Here is a 21,092-nt window from a genome sequence, read left to right as displayed (position 1 = left end):
GACCAACTCTGAGCTTTTTTTCAAGGTACTTGAGTATCACCTTCCTTGTCTATAAAATGGGATAATAATAGTAGTCATTGATTTTGAAAGTTATTGTAGGGCTTACAGATAAATTATATAAGGGATCTGGCACTCAATAAATGGCAGCTAATGCTATTAAGCTTAATATGAACCAAAATTATGATGTTACTGGAATAAAATAACTCTTATTTGGGCTTACTTACAGGAGTTGGAAACAGATTTTAATCAATAGTTGGAAACTATTTCCAATACACAAGCCATTCATTTGTTCAATGGTATAATCCATACCAGGTGGAAATCTCTGATGGCTGGTGAAGTACAAAAAAATGATCATTAGAGTCCATTGGATCTGTAAAAAATATTCTTGGTCTGGAATAGAGATTATACAAGGAACTACATAAGGTACTGGCAAGGTAGAACATGAAATATAAAAATCATATTGAAATACGACTCATATTTAAAGCACTTTTAGGAAGATGAAATGATAATTGTAAATTATTGAATTCTGATGAGTACAGTTAAAACAATACCTTAGAAATTACAGAGAGGCTCCAACTGCCTAAAATAAAGAATATTTTTCTGGTAGCTAGACTTGACCAGCATCAGAATGGAAGACAACTGGAAGCAGTGAGTTCTGTAACATGTTCAAAGGGAAAGCAGATGCCGCATCTGGCAAGAACATTATAGAAGAGATTCCTGTATGAAGGGGAATGAGGCTGTATTCTTGAGGAATCCTTTTAGGTATGGCAGAGAGAAAATCAGTCATTTTTGCCTGCTCAGAGTCCCTTTGTACGCTATTTAGTAATAGTGTGGCAGTTTTCCAACTCCCATGCTCCGTTTATGACGTTTAGTGCCAGGACTCGATCCGTTGTAGTAGGGGGAGCCATGTGACTCAGACACGACCAGCCAGAGTACTGACTGTTCCTGCTGTGGTGATTGGCTCAGGGGTGGGCCCATGGGCCCAGATAGGTCAATGAGAACCCTCCTGGGGCTTAAGTTGAAGCCACTAGGGAGATTTATCTCCTCCTGGCCCAATGGGATTGCTGAGGAGGTGGCCTATAAGTTAGTCCTTTGGCATCAATTTGCCACCTGACAGAACTCTACAGAGAACGCAACCAGCACAGAGGAAACAACAACTAGACACAGGGACAAGAAATGAGAGAAACTGTCCTGATCATGTCTTTCGTGGAGATCCTAGATTCAGTCATTCTTCCCAGTTCTGTGAGCAAATAAAAAAAATTTATTTATTTATATTTAGATTAAAAATTTTTTTGCCTGAAGTGGTTTGAGTTCATTTTTGGTTAAATGCAACCAAATGAGCCTTACTAATATATATGTTCTTTTAGTTGTCAAACAGATATAGATATTTTATGAAATGAAGTACATCGGCAAGCTTCTTCTCATTCCAGAGTATGGATGCCATTCATAAATACAGTAGGGCTAGCCAAGGTTGGTACTCAAAAATATATGCCAGAAGATTCTGCACTGTTGTTAAAGATGGGTTGTACATTTACCTTGGAATGTCTTAGGAACCAATCAAAACAGAAAAAGAGCATTATTTATAACATCAACCGGTGAAGATCAGCTGCAGTGTTCATGTAATACCAACAGTGACTGGGGATACTACGTATTTCTCTTATGGGTCTTGGTGAGGAACTCACATTCTCACCAATCCTCTAGAGCAAGGGCAATGGACAGATGCTTCCTATAGCTCTTCATGATACCCTCACCTTAAACTGGGCATCACAGAAAAACAAAGGGAAATGAGATCCCCTCTGTACAATGTCAAAGCAACTTGGTGCATTTCAATGTCTAATCACTGAGCACAGTCAGCAGCTCCGACAATCTGGCTTTGCTAAAGGGAAGAACTGATCAAATTTAGAAGACTGAATGGGTCATCTGTCCCTCAGGCAGTACTCCCTGAGTGGCAAGACCTCGAGAGCTGGATGTGCAGACTGATCCCTTTATGTGGTTTTTCAGGTGAGGGCTCAGTTCTGCTCAACGAGCTGGCATAGGGCTACACCCCATAGGGAAGGTATGCCTTTTCCTCAGTCATCCAAAGGGAAGTCTTCCCCAAATAGCCAAATCATGAAAAATAAGAATGAAGTCAGCAAGATGCTGACTTCCAAACCTATTAGAAAGCTACAACAACTAAAACATTGTGACACTGGAGAAAAGAGAGACCTATGCCTCAATGGGATAGAACAGGGATCCCAAAGATAAACCCTCATATATAAAATCATTTGATTTTTGTCAAGGAAATCAAGGTCATTCAGAGGGGGAAAGGATAATCTTTTTAACAAATGATGTTGGGAAAATGGATATCCAAACGCAAAAGGAAAAGATCGAACCTGTACTTTAGACCACGTACAGAAATTAACTAAACATGGAGCAAAGATCTAATTGTGACAGCTAGAACTAAAAAACAGAAGAAAACATAAGGGAAATCTTCATGGTATTAGATTTGGCCATGATTTCTTGGATCTGACACCAAAAGCACAGGAGACAAAAGTAAGATCATATAAATTTGGCTACATAAAAACTAAAAATTTCCATGCAACAAAAGGACTAAGTCAATAGAGCACAGGCAATCTACAGAATGGGAGAAAATATTTGCAAATCATATAAGGGATTAATTCTGGAACATAGGAAGAACTACAACTCAACAACTAAAAACTAAATAACCAAATAAAATAGGTGAAGGAATTGAATAGATTATTCTCAAAAGAAGATATACAAATGGCCAATAAACTTATGAAAAGATGCTTAATATCACTAATAATACAGGAAATGAAAATCAGAACCACATGAGATACTATCTTACACTCACTTGGATAACTGTTGTAAAAGAACAAAGCAACAACAACAACAACAACAAGAACAGCAAGAAAACCCAGAAAATAAAAAAAATAACAAGTGATGGCATAGAGGAGAAATTGGAACCCTGTGCATGTTGGTGGGAATGTAAAATGGTACAGCTACTATGGAAAATAGTGTGGCAGTCATCCAAAAATTAAAGACAGAATAATCATATGATTTAATAAGCTCACTTCTGATCATATACCCAAAATAACTGTAAGCAGGATCTGGAAGATTTCCTCATATTCATGAAAGTATTATTCACAATAGCCTAAAGGTGGAAGTAGCCCAAGTGTCCATCCACAGATGAGTGCGCAAACAGAATGCTGTATATACATACAACGGAATATTACTCAGCCCTAAAAGGAAGGAAATTCTGACACATGTTACAACATGGCTGAAGGTTGAGAACATCATGCTAGGTGAAATACACCAGTCACAGAGTGACAAATACTATATCAATCCACTTACATGAGGTGTATAGAACAGTCTAATTCATAGAAACAGAAAGTAGAAAGGTGGTCGTCAGGGGCTGCGGGGGGAGGGAGAGATGGGGAGGTGTTTAATAGTACAGTTTCCATTTCCCAAGATGAAGAGATTCTGGAAATTAATTGCACAACAATGTGAATATACTTAACATTGGGGAGCTGTACACTTAAAAATGATTTAAGAGAATAAATGGTATGTTGTGGATTTTGCTGCAATTAAAATAAAGGTACAGTTTTCTTTCCAAGCTATAGTTTTGCAGAGCCATATCCACCCACTGAGTCTTCTGTGTCTAATTTTTATAGAAATATTGTGAAAAATCACTGTGGCTCTGGATACATGTTAATGACATTTTGGACAAATGTTGAGGAACAGGTTGAGGTTGTAATAAAGACTTGGAGCAAAATTGATGTGTGTCCCAGAGAAGATTTGATCCAAACATTCAGAAACACAAATGGTCTGCCTCATCTTGAGTAAAATTACAGTGTCTGAAAAGACTTGTTCCTGGAAAGAAGATGATTCAATCTTTACACAGAAATAAAACAAAGAAATGCATTTGAGCAGGAGTAAGAAAACAGTCCTGATAATTTGCCTGAAACAGAGGACAAATAGGTTCAAGGCCTCTGAGTTCGGAACTGTAAAATGCAGCCACAGTGATTCCAGAAATGTTCTGAGTAAGTATTTACAGTCACCCAGCATGACCATAAAACTTTCCAATAAGTTACCCAGAAAATGATTAATTTTAAGCAGTGTTATTTCCAATGAAATTTCCAAGATAAATTAGTTGCAAAAATGTACCTTCAGTTAAATGTATGAATTGAACTACAGAGACTGAGTGTTAGATAGGAGTCAATTAAATGCTGGCAGGTGGCTAAGTTAGAGGTGAGAATTGATCTTAATTCATTCTTAGATGCATGGTCTGGTGGACTGTTGGGCATCACTAAATCGATGACTATTCATGAGTGAATAGTTACAGTTTCTCTCAGAAGGCTTAGGTAAAACTTAAAGCAAAGGTAATAATGATCACATTCCTCTTTACCATATCATAAAATGTTATCTTGTTGATAATATTCCCATAGAACACATTTGTTCCAGAGACATTGAAGGAAAGTTTTATGTCCAAACATTGATGATTAGGGATTTGATACTAAATGCTCAATGGAAAGACATTATTGAAGAATGCTGATGCTCCCTCATGTTTCCATACATTTAGAACTATTCTGATCAAATATACTGCATGATTGCTTTTTTAAAACCTAACAAGTAGGGAGAAATATGACTGCTACTGGATAAGAAGTTGTTACATAAGAAGAGTAAAGAGAGAATTTTGCCAACAGATGTGAAAACATATGGTTCTGAAACAGACACATGCATATTGATGGGGTTTCGTGTGAAGTTGAATAAGAGGTAAAAGGTGCCTTGTTGTTTAGAACCCAGGGCTGATGGGGTAATCATTTGGAAAAAACAGAAGAGGTACAGGCTCCTATCACATGCCAGGTTTAATTCAGGTCAATTAAAGTTTTAAATATGAAACTTGAAAGCATATCCTAAAACAATATAGATGTCTATATTATCCTGAGGAGAGCATGGCATTTCTAAATATTGCCCCAAAGGCAGTACCCACAGAGGTTTTGAAAGCTTCGAAAGATTTTACACATAAAATACACAGGTTAGCACACATTCCTTGCAAACACCCGAGGAACAGTCACAGAATGAACTCTGATTAGGACACAGAGGACGTTTCTGTTGGTTGGTTGGTAGGGACAGCAAATCCCCCAAACAGAAAACAAGGATCCATATCCATGGACTTTAATACAATTACGTATTTTTAGAAATAAAGAAAGTACACCCCCTCCAATCTCCCCCAGTGCCCACCAAACCATGGCAGAAAAACAACCCCCCCAAATAATCCTCACCACTTAGAAACTTAAAACATCCTAATAAGCTCCCAAGGCCTCCCAAGCTCTCCGCACCTTGTCTGTAGGAATCATGGCAGTTGTCTTAGCACACACAGTTTTAATTCATCCTTTGCCCCTAATCATAGAATGAGTGGCTGCCTAGCATTTATCCATGAGCCAACAAATAAAAACCAAACCGTGAGAGTTGTTTTGAAGAAAAGGCGAACGGGAAACTGAAACACTGATATGTGGGTATTGGTACCTCAGGTCAGGGCCGCCTTCACTTAGAGGCCTCTCTGTGCATGCTCCTCTCCTAGCCCAGATGTCATTCCAGGGGATGAGAACAGGGAGAGACTTAGCCCTTCTACCCCTACCCCCCGAAAGGCCGTGTGAAGTAAAAGATCAGAATAAATTAGTTTAAATACATAGTTGATTGTTTTTCTCAATCACCAGTGGTTGGGGCTCATGAAGGAGGCCAGTTGAACTACAGACAAAAACAAGCAGTTATAGTATGAGTTAAAAGGGTGAGCCTGCTACATCTGGATCCATCTAACTGTTTTCCTCCCACACCTGCACACAGGTTTCTGAGCACCCATCTACACAGTCTGGCGCCGCTACTATTTTATGGCTTCTAATCTCTAGCGAACACTCAGAAGCTCTCTGGCTCATCTTTTCTTTCTTCCCTGCAGCTATATTGAAAGGTATCCTTCTTTTTCCAATGAATCCATGATTACTGCCCTCGCATCCAAGGTCACCACCCTTCCTGTCCTATGACAACATCGCCTCTTGTCTTCCCAACCTTTGAAATCATGACTTACAAGGACACAGTAGCTTCCCCCTCAGTCTCCTATTAATATCCATTTTTCTACCTTCAAACCTGTGCAATTTTCACAGGGGTCAGGAGCTGTTCTGAGGCTCTGTTGCTCCCTGGTGGGGGTCTAGACACTGGCTGAGCAAGGCTTTAGTGGGAAGGAACCCAACCAGCCTGAGTAGCCGTCACTGTTGGAGACAGTGCACTTGCTATAAAAATGGAGCTCTGAGACTTGTCCCCAGGCCTGTTTCCTACAAATCAGATTGTTTTTGAACAATACCAGGGAATAGGGAAAACAGAATGTGTTTTCCCTTGGGCCTTAAAGCTTAAGGCCTAAGCCCCAGAAATCCCTCATCTGAGATGCACACACCTTGAACAACACCTCTCCTTGCATTTCCTTCATAGGTTGGGAGATGGGCAGGGACCTCTGCTTCTGTCTCACTCCCTCTCTCCTGAGATATGCTCAGAGATGAGGGGGCTCAGGTGTGTAATCACCTTGAATATGGAGACAGACTGTGAAATTTCTGCCAGGGAATGGAATCTGGAGGTGTATTCATTCCGTCCTCTAGTCGTTCATGTATTCATTTCACAGCAGTTATCTCTTCATATACCTGGAGAATAAATAAATTTTGATTTTCTTTTTGAGAAAGACAATCTGATTTATGGAAAGAGAGATCATTAAGAGCAAAAGAGAGTGGAAGGGTCTAGAAGGCACTTTCCAAGAGGAAAGCACTCTGCCCACTCGGCCAGGTGAGGGGCACAGGGGGAAATGAGAGAGGCCCACAGCTTCAGGAACTCCGTTTTTGTATCCCTGCATGTTCAGTAAGGAGAATGGATATCACTGTATTCAGTTTTTGGCTCTTTTGTTTTCCCGCTGAAGGTTAGTATCCCAGGAGAAGCAAACGTTGCTCTCAGGAAATTATTGACGAGGCAGCTTTATCTGGATCTGTTTCTCTCTTATCATATTTTGAATTTGAAAGAGTAAATTCATTAAAAGCAAGAGCTTGGGCTGCCTGGTGGAAATTGTAATAAGAGAATGGATGAGATCATCAAGGACAGTATCTAGAGAGATGTGAATGAAAACATCAGCTCTCTATCCTAGAGGATGGGAAAAAGGATTCGGAAGGTCAGGTCACAAAGCTTTGAAATGGATTCACAGTACGTCAATAGAAAGCGCCACCAAAGACAATCCCATATGGTGTTGGGAATAAAGCAAAGCAAACCCTTATTTGACATCTTTTTTTTTTTAAGGGAGGATATTCTTCAGTGCTGGTGGAAATATGCCATATCCATACTAATACACTAGACAGGAGCTAAATGTGGCTCCTGAGCACCTGAAATGTGGCCAGTCGGCAAACCTGACGGAGCTGTGATGGGGAGATGGGCAGGGCTGGGCCACAGTCTCCTTTAAGCTGCTGTATTTCAGCTGCTACCTGAAGTGTCAGCAGGTTCTCTCTGGAAGAAGGAATGAGAACACTCCAAGAAAGGAACTCATCTGGGGACCTGAAAGACCACTGTGACTGGAGGCGGGAGATAGTTGAAGGATTTGTAGGCAGGGGGATGTCACAGAGAGCTTGGAACACACACCAGAATTTTGGCACCTTATGCTAAGGGATTTTTGGTGGACTTTGCTCCTGAAAACACACATGTGTCCTAAGAGCCTGCAGCACCACTGACTGTCCTCTTTTCCAGCTGTGGCTGCAGGCAGAGATAATGGAGAGGTCAGCCAGGATTTGGGCAAGGACAGTGTAGGACGACAGTGGTCTCTATCCATCCCAGCCAACTTGGTCTGTCATTAAGAGCAAAGTTTAATACCACAGAGCCTGCCTTATTTGGGTTTGCCGTAGACTCTTCCCAGCTGTGGTTTGCACCCAGGGTCACTACTTACTAAAAGGCATTGGGGCCCTTCAAAAGCACACAAGTGATGAAAGAGCATGGAAATGTGGTGACAATTTTGCAACAAATAGCCCCCACAGAATCTGGTCTCCACACTTGAACTCACCTCTGACTGAGCAGAAGGGAAATATAAGAAGACAGTTTTAACTATCTTGCATTTACCCAACATGGACTGCCAAGGACATTGCATCTCCGTGTTATCAGAAGCCCCAGCTTCCCGGGACGTCTACGCAGTTCTCCACTGCAGAAACATGGAACGGAGAGCTTCTGTGATCTGGGCTCCACACCCGCTCCATGGTTTTGTGAAGAAATCAGAAACCTTAGGGTCTGTTCAGCCCTCCAGATCTGCCCTGGTGAGAGAGAGCTGCGAGCGTTCTAGTCTGCAGTCACTACATGAAACTAGCATTTCAACCACAACCTACTCTTTAGCTTAAGTAAGGGAACAGATTTATACTGGCCAAACTATTTGGGTTTTTTTTAAACTGTTTATTGTCAAATTGGTTTCCATACAACACCCAGTGCTCTTCCCCACAAGTGCCCTCTTCCATCACCACCACCTCTTCCCCCCTCCAACCCTCAGTTCATTTTCAGTATTCAGTAGTCTCTCAAGTTTTGTGTGTCTCTCTCTCTCCCCAACTCTCTTTCCCTCTTCCCCTCCCCCTGGTCCTCCATTAGGTTTCTCCTGTTCTCCTGTTAGACCTATGAGTGCAAACATATGGTATCTGCCCTTCTCTGCCTGACTGATTTCGCTTAGCATGATTCCCTCGAGGTCCATCCACTTTCCTACAAATGGCCATACTTCATTCTTTCTCATTGTCATGTACTACTCCATCGTGTATATATACCACATCTTCTTGATCCTTTCATCAGGTGCTGGCCAAACTATTTGAAATGCAAGTGTAACTGGACATTCTGTATGTTATCAGGCAGCCCTATGTGTGGGTGGCATCTCATTGGCATGGGGGGATAGGGAAAGGCTTCTGGGAAAGGTTTGCAGTAGAACTGGCATATCTGGGGATAACTTGAATGACTGCATGGTTTTGCAGTCTTGTGACTCCAAAATAAAACCCCAAAGAATGGCAACATTGTGGACAGAAGCGGACATGTAGTTCAGCAAGGCTAGCTTTGAACTTCCATCGTTGTGTGAATTGGTGCAAGTACCTTGATTTCTCTGAGACTCGAGTTTCTTGTTCACAATGAGGACTACTACTTGGTTTTGGGAGTTGAAATAATGATTGAAGATAGCTTACGCCAAAGATGTGGCACCTTATAAATATATGATTTAAAAAATTCTTTTGTTTATTTATTACTGAAACAGAAACATGGCATGAGTGGGGGAGGGGCAGAGAGAGAGGGAGACACAGAATCTAAAGCAGACTCCAGGCTCTGAGCTGTCAGCACAGAGACCGACGCAGGGCTTGAACCCACAAACTTGAGCCAAAGTTGGACACTTAACTAACTGAGCCACTCAGGCGCCCCATAAATATATGAATTTTTACAAATACAATACGACTGGTGGCTCAGTCATTTAAGCATCTGACTTTTGATTTCAACTCAGGTCATGATTTCATGGTTTGTGAGTTCGAGCCCCACATTTTCAAGAGTTCTTTTCCTGCTCACACATACACTCTCTCTCTCAAACTTATCTTTTAAGTTTTTAATTAACTTAAAAAAAACAGTAGGACTGGTCAAAATCCTACCAAGGGAAGACTAACATGACTGAAGAGAATAGATCTATGACAAAACTGAAGGCCAAGGGAAGCCTGCTGTGCAGCTGTGGAGGGCAGGGGGCTAGAAGAGGTGTCCTGGGTGAAGGCTGTTCTGGCCCAGGAGGTGTGGAAGCTGCCTCTAGTTTGCTGCTGTGTGCTTTCCTGCATCTCTCAAGACATTACAGATGCTTCTTTTCTAAAATAAAGGAATTTTATTTAGACAGAAAGGAGTTGAAGATACTTTGTGTTTTAAAAGGTTAAAGCATTGATCTATTGCTTACTTTGATTTAACATGAAATCAGAAACAAAAGAGTTACTACGTGTATCCGGTGATGAAGATGATCTGGAGTTGTAGAAATAGGGTAAGGTTTATTTTTATTTTTTATTTTTTAAAAAATATCTTTTAATGTTTATTTTTGAGAGAGAGAGAGAAAACACGAGCGGGGGAGGGGCAGAGAAAGAGGGAGACACAGAATCCAAAGCAGGTTCCAGGTTCCCAGCTGTCAGCATAGAGCTGGATGTGGTCCTCAGACCCACAAACGACAAGATCACTTGTCCAAGTGAGCCCAAGTTGAACGCTTAATCGATGGAGCCACCCAGGCGCTCAGGGTAAGGTGTGTAGAAGGCATCTCAGTAAATGAGCTTTGTGGATGGGTTGTGTTGTGTACACTGCTCTACTGAGAGGGGCCCCAAGGAGTGGAGAGAGAGGACCCTGTTGTGGCGCAGGTGCTGAGCGGTCCTTCTGCATCTGCCGGGCATTTTACAGTATGTCCACAAGCTCTTTGACGTGGTTCAAAAAGTGGACCTTGAGTCTTCTCTCCTTAAGTGAAATCAGGACTTAATGACTCGCTTTTAACAAATAAATGGGGTGGAGGAGATGGTGTATGGGGCTTGCAAGACTAGGTCATAGAAGACATTGCCTCCTCCTCCTCTCTTTGGGATCACTCGCTACAGGGGACATCGGACATAAGAACACTTAATCAACCCTACAGAGAAATCCACAGGAAAAGGAACTGAGGCCTCCTGCCAACAGCCATGTGAAGGAGACATCTTGGAAGCAGATTCCCCCATTGTAGCCCCGCCTTCAGATTAGGATAGCCTCCTGAGTGACCCTGACTCAGAACCACCCCGCTAGGCTGCTTCCAGATCCCTGATCATCAGAAGCTATGTGACATGATAAATGCTTGTTGTCTTAGCCTGCTTAATTTGGAAGTGGTCTGTTAAGTAGCCGTGAATAATTAATACAAAGAACAATAATAACTAAAACATATCGAGTGCTTAGTATGTGCCAAGGACTCTTTTAAGCATTTACATATGTTAACTGTTATTTGCTCTTTTTCACAGATGACGATAATGAAATACAGAAAAGTTACATAACTTGCCCAGGTAAATACATGGTTATGAGCTAAATGTACATAGAATCTTTTTCCATATGTGATCCCTCATGCATGTTTGTTTTACTGCTGTACTTTCTGTTTCTTTACTAGGTCAGGGAAGGCGTTCTACCCATATCATTGGAACTTAGCAGAGTACTTAGAACACAGTATGCCTAAAATAAATATTTGGATAGATTGAATAAATGAATGACAAAGAAGTAAATCAAAAAATCATTACATATCAGCTCTTTGCCCTAGAAGCTTAAGCTTTTGGGTCTACCACAGAGCCACACATGGAAATTTCACTGTTGGGTAATATTAGTGTGCCCTTTCACTTAAAATGGAAAAATTGGACTTTATTTTGTTGCCAATTTTAGATGGTGCACAATGCCTCAATCTAACCCAGAAATCCACTGTTTCACAAATGTTCACTTAAATCCAAGGAAAATTGGAAATAACCTAAATACCCAACATTAACATTTAATAAATTAGGCACTTCAGTGCAATAAAATTTTATGCAAGCTCTAAAATTATAAAGCTATGTTGAATCAAAAGAAACATTTCAAACAATATTGAATGAAAATAACAGGAACAAAGTAAATTTTAGGTAAATTCATGTTATATATATTATGCAATTATTAAAAATAATGAAGCATACCTATTTAAATCCCATGAAGGGAACTCAAAGACATATTTCTAAATTTTAGTATAAGTAACAAATGGGTAGTATTGTGCAAAATAATATTTTCAGTTAAGAACAAAAAAAATCCCTTTCCAAGTATGGCTCCTTACCTAAGTGGCTGTAAACACTGAAAGTATATTTTACAAGAAGCTTTGCTCTTGTGTGCAGAGCTTGAGGCAAGTCTGACACGTCAATGAACATGGTACATCATGCCAATGGCTCCGCATGTCAATGAGCACGTGACTCAGCACAAAGCAAATCAACTGGATGTTAGCAGATTCCAGTCTGATGATTCACCACGAAGATGCTCAGAATGTAGTAGAGGAAGCCTTAAATATCCTTACTTTATAGATGTGGAAACAGAGTCACAGAGAGGTGAAAGGTTGTGTACCTCAGGCCAGACTGCTATTAACTGTGGGAACCAAGATGAATATTCAGATTGTTGGAGTCTTAACTGAACTATAGAGAGTGATGCACATTCTGTAGCTATTTCATATATGTCATATGCCATGATGATAAACTATGATTATACCTATTTCACAGATGATAAAATTGAAGTCCAGAGAGTTTGAGTGACTTAGTGTGATGGTTTCAGAGTGTGACTTTTCATGTGAGAATGACTAGTTTCAAACTAGTTTCAAAAATTTAACCGGTATGTATGACTTGGGAAAATTGCTTAATCTCTCTCAGACTTGGAGCCATATGGAAATGGGGGCAAACATAGCCCTAAGTTATAGGGTTATTGTGAAGATGACATGAGATAGCTCCCAGAGTTCCTAGCAGTGTTCCTGCACACGATGGTAATTTCAATCAATCTTAGCATTTTTTTTTTATTGTTTATGTATCAACCATGAGAGATCAGAGCTCAAATTCCAAACTGATATTTGGAATTCTACAAATGTTCTACAACGCCAAGTCTGACATATTTAGTTTATATCTCAGCTATCATCTGAAGCTAAAGCAGCCATAAGTAAGGAGTGTGACCTTGAGCAATGTGTCCCCTTTCTCTTAAAGTTTTCTTCACCTTTGCAATGGGATGTGGGTGCTTGGAGCTGGGTGTGAGCTCTGAGATTCTTTCTAGCTCCAGGATGTTATTCTTAACCTGAGTGCCCACCTTGGAAAATGAGTGGCCTCAGAACCATACAGGCTGCAGAGATGGTCTTGCCCCACATTCAGCTTAGATGAGATGTATGCACCATCTAGTGTATGATTGGCTAGGAAACAAAAGCTGCTGTTAGAGGGAGAGAGAGAGAGAAGCAGGCCTCTTGGGGCTTCAGAAGGGAGTGATCCACTCCCTTTCACCATGGGGAGTTAGGGGAGATTAAATGGAAATGAGAACTTTCAGGATGAACCTTGAAGAGTGAGAGTGCCACAGGAATAACAGGGAAGGAGCCTGGATATGGAGGGAGGCAGGTCCATATTGTGAGGGCTTCAAATACAGGTAAGATAGAAATGTATGCGTGATAACACTGACCAGCAGTGAAAAGTCCAGGCGGCAAAGCCCAGGCTATGATATATCTGTGGAAAGGGAGCATAGGGAGGAGGAAGGAAAGAAGAAAGAGCCAGACTCTGTCCTTCTATATGTGGAGCCTAGAGGCTTGCTGGGGAAGAGGGGCTGATGGATTTCTACTGGGGAACTGCTCCACGTGGGTGTCTGTAGAGCATCAGGTAGTGGTGGCCAGAGAAAGCAGATTTAAGGAGCTGCATCTCTGCAGAGAGACCAGGACTAGCCACACAAGAAGTGCAAACTGCTCCTGGATTCGTGCCTCCAGTGCTCACCAGACACCTCCTCCACCAGGCACCGTTAGGTACTGTGAATTCCCAGATGAGTGGAGCACCTTGCCCCTGGCCTATGAGCAGTTTAGTTCTTAGCAGGGAGATTCAGAAGCATCAGAGTAGAGCAGGTGGGGCATCATGACACTCTGTGCTCAGGTCCACAGCACATTAGTTCTGGAGTGGTCCAGGTCCTGGTGTCCCCCTACAGCAGACTCAGTCAGCACTGCTCAGGGCACCCAGGTCACTGGCACAGGCTCCGTGGTGGTCCTGGCAGCCCTCGGCCGATGGAGGCAAACAAAGGACTCAAGCCAGGGATAGTGGCCTTTACTAATTTATTTTTTCCAAAAGTAGCTGTTCTTGATGTGGTAAGAATAGTATTAGCTGAAGGCAGGAGACAGGAAGCAGGGTGATGGAGGTGTGGTGGGGAAGAGAGAATGGGAAAGGAGGGGTGACAGGGTGTCCTCCCCGCCACGCTCACTGCTGGCCACCTTACAGTCACTGCTGCCATCATCTTCCTTGAAACCCAGGACTGTGACACCAGGCTAGACCCTGATTATTTGACTTGGTGATTATAATGAGTTGTGTGGGGGTCAGGGGTTGACAGATGTGGCTTAGGAAGAATAGCTATCTCATGACAAGATCAAAGGGCCAACGAGGGTATGGTGATGAATTTGAGCTGGAGCTGAAAAGTGCATGCCCACCTGGACTGCTTTGTCTGAGCCCCACATTCCAGGGTCCACACAGAGGTGGGCTTGCTGCCTGGGGTGGCCAGGACCAGAAAGAGCCAGAAGGTGATCCCAGGACTCTCTCCTTGTGAGTCTCAATTATAAACTAAATATTGAAAATCAGGAGCTGGGAAGACCCGGGGTGAAGCAGGCCACAAATTTAAGTGGAAGGAAAATGTAGCAGTTTCAAGCTTTGAGGTCGCAACAACCTAATTTTGGGACCAGGTGTCTTATGCCCTGTGTACGAAGCCCTAAGCAAGCCACATAATTCTTCTATAAGAGCTATGCTCAAATTTATACTGTGGAAACACAATAGAATAGCTTCACCAATTGAAGATCTGCCTTCTCACACAAAATGAAGTTCTGGAATAGCTCTAGGCTGGCACAGTGGCTCTCGATGTCGTCTGTGTACCGGGATCCTCTCTTTCCATGCTGCTCGTAGGTGAGTCTTTTGTTTTCTTGCTCTCTGCCTCACGTTCATAGTAGGTTGCTTGCCCGGAGCCTTGTGTCTGCACTTCAGACAGATGGAAGGAGAGAAGCAGAGAAGCTTTCACTTGGACAAAACATCGAGGGTTAGAGTGAAATGTCCCTACAACTTGAATGTAAATATCTCTTCTGAGATTTCATGTCATAAAGTGAAGAATTCTGTACTCAGAAGGGACATGGAAGGTTTTTTTTGTTTTGTTTTGTTTTGTTTTGTTTTTCTGGTGTGTGTGTGTGTGTGTGGGGAATTGGTTTTATAAGCCCATCGAGGGGATAGAAACATGCTTTAAGAACATGGGTTTTGGGCTGGTGCCTAGTTTCCATGAGGAAAAGAAAAACTCTGTTTAATAAATGGGGAGGAGAGGAGTTTAATGTTCCTACACAGACAAGTCCAGGAGGCAAGAAAAAGGATCAAGAAGGATTGACTCCCATGGGAAGGGATGATTAATGGCTCTGGAATTGAAAGCATATCCCAAAAGAGCAAATAGGAATATCCGATAGCTTTTTGTTTTGTTTTGTTTTTTATCATCTTGGGGCTGGATAGTGCAAATCCTCTTTGCCATCTCCTCTGTAAAATTGCCCCCAATCTGAGACTTGTGGATTGGGGGTGAGGAGTTATGGAAGGAAGAGTCAGATCCAGACAATGGACTGAACCCATGTAATTGATGAGAGAAGCTCTTTGCCATAAGTAAGTCACTAGGCATGACAAGCTGAGTGTGTGTGTTTTCTTGATCAAGGCAGGATAAGTGAAACCTAAAAATCCTGTAAGTCTTGGCTGAATATGAAAGAAAGTGTAATAATAATTAACTACCTGTGTGAACCAGAGTGTGAAAACTTCACAGTATCAGCATACCTCTTATTGTTTAGGGGAGCTTGTTAAATTTGCTCTGACTTCACAGGAAGGCATAAGTGGCTAATTTGTCCATTCCGGCAACCTATATTCATAATCCTGCAAATAAAATAGGCTTACCCAATAAGAGAGATGAAAGACTGCAGACCGGTTCGGTTCTAAATGAATTGCTATAGTAATTCAGAGAGAAACCTAAAATATCAGGAATGAAGGAAGAACAATAGAAATGGTAAATATTTGGATAAATTTGAAAGCAAATATTATAACATTGGTGAAATTTTTAATACATATAGATGTAATTCTTCATATAACTACAACATAGAAGGGAGAGGAAAAAGGGACTTGCATAATGGTAAGGTCTATATATCCCATTTGGGTTATAAAACACTGACTCTAGATTTTTTAAGTTAAATATGTTTATCATAATCCTCAGAGCAATCACTAAAACAGACAGACAAATGAAGTGCAAGAAAAATATACACAGAGAAATATAGTCACTTATACAACAAGTAAATAAAAATAGAACATAAAAAAGTGTCTGAATATTCCCAAAAGAAGGCAGGGAAAAGGAAATGAAAAAATGAAAAATGACATAATAAGCAAAAATAAGATACAAAGTGATAGACTTATATCTAAACATATAAACGATTACATTAAATGTAAATGGTCTAGACAAACCAATTAGGAAACAGAGATTGTCAGAATGGATAAACAAACACATGGCACAGTTATATGTTGCCTAATGACAATGACACAGGTAAGTTAAAAGTTAAAGAATGGAAAAACATACACTATGTAAACACTGAACTAACACTGAAATAACTATATTAATATCAAAGAAGACTTCAGAGCAAAGAAAATTACCAGGGACAAAGAAGGAAACTATATAATGATAAAAGATAGTCAGTTATTCCTGAAGACTTAACAACAATCAATGTGTAAAAACTAAAATCAAAGATTTCAAATACATAATACAAAAGCTGGCAGAACTGAGAAGATTAACAAACCCACAATCTTAGTTGGAGATTTCAACATTTTGTCAGTAATGATAGAACTAACAGATAGAAAATAATCAAATGTATAGAAGAACTGATAAACACCATCAACCAAAGGGATCTAATTGACATTCATAGAATTGTCCACCTGAACCAGCAGAATACACATTTCAGGGGAAAGTAGATTATTTGAACTGAGCAAAAGTGAAAATATAACATATAATATTTGTAGAATAAGGTAAGAAATGTTATCAGAGAAATTTATAGAATTAAATGCTTATGTTGAAAAAAGAAAAGTTTCAAATATTCTGAGCTTTCATCTTAAGTCTCTATAAAAGATGAGCAAAAGAATGACAAAGCAAGCAGAAGAAGCAAAATAATAAAGGTAAGACCAAAAGTCAAATAAATTTAAAACAGAAAAGCAATAGAGAAGAATTGATAAAACCAAAAGCTAGTTCTTTAAAAGACAAACCTCTAGGAAAATGGACAAAGGCAAAGGAGAGAAGAGTCAAGTTATTAATATCAGCAATGAGAGAAGAGGTATTACTATAGATCCTGTAGACATGAAAAGAATAATAAGGGAGTATTATAAACAACATTATGATCATAAATATGACACCTTAAAAGAAATGGACAAATTTCTAAAAATCATAAATTACCAAGATGCTCTCAAAATTACATAACCACTATAAAACAAATTGACTTTATAGTTAAAACCCTTTTCAGAAAGAGATGTCTAGACCAGATGGTTTCACTGGAAAATTTTAAAGAACATTTAAAGAAGAGATAATGCAATTTTAAAAATTTTCCCCAGAAAATAGAAGAGGGAGGAACAGTCCCAAACACAGTTTATAAATGATTGCAACCCCCAGAACCCAAGATGTCTTCGGAGAGTAGAACAGGGACAAGAAATAAATTATTTCTTTTACTTTAGGCCATTTTATAGGAGGGGACAGGGATTTGATGTTTAATCTTGTGCACTCATTACTTTATATGTAATTGTAATTAAATATGAGCATCCAGATTATAGGTCTCTGAGGCACTCAGCACAGAGCTATTAGTTGTATCACCTTATGGACACTGTCACTGGAAGTGTTACCTGGCTGTCATTTTCCCTCTAAAATATGTTCTTTTCCTGCAACTCCAGAGCTGTGTCAGAGGACTTTCAGTTGTAGGACATCTGACCTACCTCATCTCAGCTCTCTTTTAATCCTAATTTCCCCTAAATGAGACCCTCAATCTACCAAAATGGTGTGAGTTCAGAGTTTTTTTTCCACAATCAGCCTCAGGAGAACAATCAATGAGGTTCTCAGAAAAGAATGCACATGGAGGAAATCCCCTCTGAGCTGACCATGTCTGTGAACTCCTGTTCTGTTTTTGGTGTCATACTTGCCAAGCACCCAGAGTGTATCAGGGGACTCTCAGAGCGCATGGGGAGTACTTGTGGGAGGCCATGACACCATGCATTGTGAAACTGCCCTGGCTGGGACTATGGCTGACCTTGGGCAAACATCCACTTGAGCTGGGTGAGTGCGGCTGGGCCGTGTTACACAGCCCACTTGGGAGAATTGCCATGGCATGGGAGCAGGATAGAGTCAAAGTTTTGTGGACATAGAATAATCCCATGGTCTTTATGTAACCTTGACAGAGGCCAGGAAAAAGGATTCGGAACCACATAGAATGGACCTCAGGGCTTTAGCAGGGGGAAACTGGTTGGCAAAATCCTGTTATCTATCAAGAACCAGATGTTTTGAAAAACACTCTAAGCTATTTTTCTCAAGCCAGATATCTTTGGATGGATCTCAGTATTATTTCTTCCTAGCTTATTGTATAGGCTTATCAGACCTTTTGGGATGCTTAAAATTGTTGATAGTTTTCTGATCCTCTGAAGAGTGTGGGGACAGTGGTGGGGGATCTGGCTGGTTCCACATCTGAGATCTGACTTCCCCACAACTGGTCCAAAGCCGGCTCTAGGGCATGATTTGAGGCAGCTCGGCATCACTCTGTGAAAACTCAGCGTCTTCTACTCCCACAAGCAAGCTCATGGAGAAGCCATGAGAAGACTGGATAGAACCCCTTTTACAGAGTCTGCTGTCAATTCTGCCCATGAAGTATTCAGAAAGGGCAGCACAGAGAGCATAAAGGAAAGGCAAAGCTTCTCTCCAAACCACATTTCTTGCCAGATCCAGTGGTGGCAACAAGCACAATCACATTTAAGAAACCAGAAGATGGGATGTAAGAGAGCAACAGAGATCCACAGAACCAACCACCCTCTTCCTGACATAAAGACAGGTGGGAAAATAGAGAACCAGCAATTATAAAGCAAATGCATATGTAGCACTGATTTCGTACCAGGCACTGTGTTGAGGGCACTGTATATGTTAACTTACGGCCTTTGTAACTCTCACACCAACTCCATGAATTGTTATCATCAACATCAGTTAGATACGGGGACTAAAGAACACAGGGGCAAATAACTTGTTGGTCTGGTCACATAGCTAGTAATGCCAGGGCCCGGATTCAAACTTGGGTGGGCTGGCTCCAGATTCCGGGTGAGCAAACCCTCTAAACTTCCTCTCTCCTCCCAGAAAGCAATGCTCATTTATATGGGCCAAGGCCCCTCTCAGCTTAATGTTATGGCTCCTCTGTTGTTCAGAACTATCACATGTCTTAGTCAAGCAGTGTGGTTGTCTTTGGAGATCAATGTTCTTTTTCAACTATGTGTCTCTCATTATGCCCAAGAACATAAGTAAAATGTTAATCTCAAATATCATTTAGCACCTCATTTCATCCTTAGACTCTGACTGAACCATATTTTTGTGTTCTTCATCTGCAGACTGAGTGGGGAGTAGGGTCAGAGAGCAGGACACGGGGGCCCGAGTGTCCCTGAGATGAGTTCCAATGCTGGGTACACTGTGTATCAGGGGAAATATGAATGGTTCGAGTTAAAATACATGTCAAAAGAGTGGTCAGAAGAACAGTAAACAGCAAGTCTATAACAGAAACACATATGCAGAGAGCCGAAGTGACAGAAAAGAAGTGCAGACTGACCTTAAACTCAACTAACTCAGGAATCCAGGGACCTGGATGAGGAGTACGAACAGACAGGTGGGGATGGATGGTTCTCCATGCTGAGTCTGCTCCAGCCTGTGCTCAGAGGGCCTGGCCCTTATTGACAACTTTTGTAACATTTTATGGCAAGCTGGACTTGGCCACACCAGACAGGAACAAAATTTAAATGATGCCTCCTTCTTCCACATAATGATCTGTAGCTGTTGTTTCCCACTCGGTTGATGTTCCTCAGTGTTTGAATCTCTCTTTCCTTCACCTCAAGCACAAAACATCATTTTTGGTTCATGATACTATCATTATTGGTCAATTCATGACATGATTTTATTCATATATTTATGGATTTTGCCAGTAATCCATTTTGAAAGTGTGATAAGCACCCATGAGCCACTATCCAACATCAAAACTAGACCTTAGAATCTTCTAGAGTCCCAGGAATATGTCTGAAGGTTTCCAATCTCATTCCCTAGATTTCCTCAAATTTTTTAAAAATTTAAAATTTTAATTTTTTAGATTTTTTTTTGGTCAGCCCTGTGTTAGCCCAATTATCAGCATGGCCTCGGTCAGCTTGGATGTTAAACAATGGCAGCTGATTTTTCAACAAATGCCCTGGGGTTAGGATTCTCTTCACTGAGCAAGCTTGGAGTCAGGTCAAATAAAGGTAAGTCTTGTTATTAGGGCTTTTTCAGAGAGCTGCCAGACAGGTAAAACAGTGACAATTCTTTCAGGATGAGGTTTTTGAGGGAGCTACAAACCCTTCTGTCCCCCCCTAGGCTCTTGTATTTTACATCTATAATGGTTCCGAGTCTGCTGGTTTTCAAAGCTACTGTGGAGCTAAGTATAGGAGAATGAGAATATTTGGGGTGCTGGGATGGCTCAGTCGACTGGGCGTCCATCTCTTGATTTTGGCTCAGGTTGTGATCTCGCAGTTTGTGGGATAGAGCCCCTCATCAGGCTCTGTGTTCACAGCTTGGAGCCTGCTTGGGATTTTCTTTCTCTCTCTTTCTCTCCCTCAGAATACGTAAATAAACATTTAAAACAAGCTGGTGGGAATGCGGCAAGTCAAAATACCCCAAAGTTTGCTGTTCTTACTGGGATTCATTTATATTTTTCTTGAATAAATGTTTTTTGGATAGTTTCAAGCCTTTGGTTAATTTCTGGAGTTCTGAAAAAGTTAATTTTGACAATATTATAGTTGCTTTTATAGAGGGGCATATTTTATTAGATACTTTACCATCCTAGAAGTACTTCCCATGAGGAATATTTTATAAAAATTATCAATTCCATTTGATTATCAGGAAGACATTATAGTCATTAATATTTATGTAACTAAGAGTTTCAAAGTGCTTGAAGCAAAACTGCAAGAATTAGGGAAGGAAGAGATTCACACTAATAATAGTGCGTTTTCAACATTGAGTTTACTCAAAGCAAGGAGAGAAAATATCACTAAAATATT

This window comes from Suricata suricatta, chromosome 2 (genome assembly GCF_006229205.1).
Source record: "Suricata suricatta isolate VVHF042 chromosome 2, meerkat_22Aug2017_6uvM2_HiC, whole genome shotgun sequence".
NCBI classification, from domain to species: domain Eukaryota; kingdom Metazoa; phylum Chordata; class Mammalia; order Carnivora; family Herpestidae; genus Suricata; species Suricata suricatta.
This window is presented reverse-complemented; position numbering follows the sequence as displayed.